General features: G+C 35.2%; 1 long non-coding RNA gene across 1 annotated transcript; it reads right to left on the minus strand.

The window, feature by feature from the left end:
• Positions 1–1768: 1768 nt before the first annotated feature.
• On the minus strand, positions 1769–2590 carry LOC139434408 (uncharacterized). The gene is made up of 2 exons (XR_011643756.1): positions 2560–2590; positions 1769–2023 (listed from the first exon to the last, which is right to left on the minus strand). It is a non-coding gene; the product is annotated as an uncharacterized lncRNA (long non-coding RNA).
• Between the last annotated feature and the right edge of the window lie 726 nt (positions 2591–3316).

A 3316-nucleotide genomic window follows, 5' to 3' on the forward strand; every position in this document is an offset into this window, starting at 1 on the left:
CAACATAATGGAGAAGTGTAAAACATTAAGAAGGATTATACTGTAAAACATAAGGCTTCTCGGTGAGGTTGGTAAAATAAGGTCATGCTTGTACATTAGTTAGTTTGCTAGTTAGGTAACTGTATGCATTGTTATTGTTAATTTAAAATAGCTATGCTCGACGATGCAGACAGCTAGCGTCACATTAGTGTTGAAGAGCAGAGTACTGTATGAGATTAACCTCACTATAAGATCTGTGTATCTGAAAAATATGAATCTCACGTTTCCAGTTGGTTCCAGAAATAACTTTGACGTAGATATTGCAATATGGTTTGTTGAGCTGGAGTTGATTATTGAAGCTTACTGGTTAACGTTCATCATATTAAACGAACGAACCCAAACGTTGTTGTTTTTATTAATATTATTACCAATACTTACTTAGCATTTTATTATCATTACACTGGAGAAACCGACTTATTGTGGCAGCAGAACATGAACATGTAACTTAATGCCTGCATTTGAGGACGAAAAATAGCTCAGTCAATGCTTTAGGGACAAGGAAATTATTTGTTTAAATATTATATATGACATTATGTGTGCTTCTGTGACAATGAAGCTTATTCATTGCATTACATTTGTTGAAGATGTTTGTCTTTTACCCTTACGTGTGTGTTACAAATGAATGTGAATATGGCATAGGACAAATATTTAAATTGACTGTCTCATGAAAAACGATTCTAAAATAAAAAGGACCACAACTATACAATAATACACAATCCAACTGATAAGATACAGTAAGGGCTTTGATATCCAGCACTTTCTTTAAGGATAACAAAAAGATTATCACATGACATTTGCATGTCTATTTGCAGCTTTTATGTGCGCAGCTCCACTTGCTTGGAACAATCTTCAGCAAGAATTTAAACTGAGCAATCTCATTCCTCTGCATGTTTTTAAAGCTAGGCTAAATGAAATGCTTGCTGATACAATGTGCACTTGTAAATGTCTATAACTATGTATCCTGTAAATATAATGTATAATGTCCTTTATTGTTTTATGTTTCATGTGGAACCTATATGCTGCAGGTCTCCCTTGAAAAAGAGATGTATGATCTCAATGGGACCAATCTGGTTAAATAAAGGTTTGAAATGAAATGAATGTAAAAAAGTCTGTGACCAACACATTGTTACTTTACATATATATATTTGTTTAACGTTTCCAGGTGATGCGGCAGACAGACCAGAGGATGCTGACCACGAGAGACAGACCTATTCCTAACATCAGTGACCTTCAGCATAGACTCAAAGGTACAAGGAATCGAGAAACATTCTGGTTTAAATAGATAAAGTAACAACTATAATCAGCTTTCACATTTCAATGTATTTAAGGCAATTATTATTTTACATTGTGAGAATTGCTACCATTTGTCTCTACATATTGTCTGTAAAAGACGTGGTAAAAGTGAGACAACCGAGCAGTTGAATATTATTTAATAAGATATTTTAATGTTGATTAAATGCAGACTGTTCATTCATAATCTGATTATCTTTGTAGTACAAAGTGATGAATTCAAAAAACAAATTAACATTTAAAAAATACATTATTTCTACAGCCGCTAAATAAACAAACGTTTCATAAATAACACACTTGCTCTGCAATAATGTCATATGTTTCTTGTCATTTATGTTAGGAAAGAACATACCTGAAGGACACAACTGCCTCACCGTTTTCTCAGAGGGGCAAGAAAAAAATGAAAAGCTGATTTCAGATTAAAGACCAATACAGGACATTCACTAAGAAACTACACTTTTATTGTGAACACAAAGTCAAACAGGACCATCATTTGTTTGTGGCAGCTGAGCCCAGTATGGGCTCACAGATGCAGTTAGGTGGTTTCTTCATCAGACCTGGTCCTCCTCCATCAGGCCACGTCCTCATCCCAGAGAAAGACCTCTCCACCTTCTCCAGCCAAACCCACAGACAGGACATCCGTCACGCTGAGGTTTCTCCCAAAGTCTCTGCACGCTGTCTCAATTGATCCACACTGTGAATATGAGGGGGAAATGTGTGTCATAAATGCTTTAGACAATAAGAAATATGAAGTTAACTGTAAGGAATGGCTCATTCTTTTTTAAATAGACACAACTATTACTGTATTTCAATATCTCATGTCTGAAAGTTTAATTTAAAAGAAGAAGAGGCCCCAAAAATAAAGATTGGTATATCAATAAATGTAGTTGATTGTGTATTTTTAATTGTTTAAAGTAGATAGAACTGGTACTTAAGAGTTTGAATACAGTCTGGTTGCAGAGGAGGCACACAGGTAAGAGCATATAGCTACCATCACATGTAACTAAGCTTGACTTGAATTTATTAAAAGTATAATTAACAGCAACAAATCAATAGCAAATCGTGCACAAATGTGAATCTTTGCTGGGTCCACTGTTGAATTTACCACATATTGTATGTTTTAGAAACCTTAAGGCATGTATAGATTTGTATGCAAGTAATATCCCAAAACTCAATAAATACCGTAGATTATTATTGAAAGTTATGCTGAATAGTTTCATGTTCACTTACCTTAAGCAACGTAAAACGTGCAGACCGGGGGGAATAAAAATACTTGTATTTCTCTTTTTTGGTTTGCAAGGGTGTCACCTTCCGCGGAGCCCATTTTCTGTAGTATTATCCTAACAAAGAGAAAACAAGAGGGAACAACCCTTATTTAGGTTTTTTAAAAAGTGACAATATCAGCTTGCATTCATCCGACAAAAATATGACACAGGGTATTGTCTAATTGCTGGTTGTCTTGTGTTTTTATGGGATTTGGATAACGGATTTATTCTATAAAATATGTTGAATGGTTTTCACTTAATACTGTTATAAAGTCGGCTGCGGACAGCCGGGCTGTAGTAAATAGTGCAGCAGATCTACACAGCTAGCTCGCTAGTTAGCATTATTAACGTCAGCTATGTATGTACATTTTCAAGTTCTGCTTGAAAGCAAGTCCCTGCAAACTGTTCAAACAAACGCTTCAACTTGTACCATTTATAATCTGTATGTTTGAATATGGATCTTAAATCGGCGTGACGTTGAAGCAGCTGCAGTTCCTTTAAGCATACCGTTAGCATTTTGCTTCTGGCAACTAGATTTATGATTTGAAAATTATAAAAGTAGGGTAGACATGTGGATATTATCCGGCTGAACAAAACGTGACCCGTCTCTTAAATGTGTCTCAACCACAGACCTTATTTCCAGCTAGTTTCAAACCATATTGCAATATCTACGTCAACGTTATTTCTGGAACCAACTGGAAATGTGAGATTCATATTTTTCA

This window comes from Pseudochaenichthys georgianus, chromosome 9 (genome assembly GCF_902827115.2).
Source record: "Pseudochaenichthys georgianus chromosome 9, fPseGeo1.2, whole genome shotgun sequence".
In the NCBI taxonomy this organism is placed as follows: Eukaryota; Metazoa; Chordata; class Actinopteri; order Perciformes; family Channichthyidae; genus Pseudochaenichthys; species Pseudochaenichthys georgianus.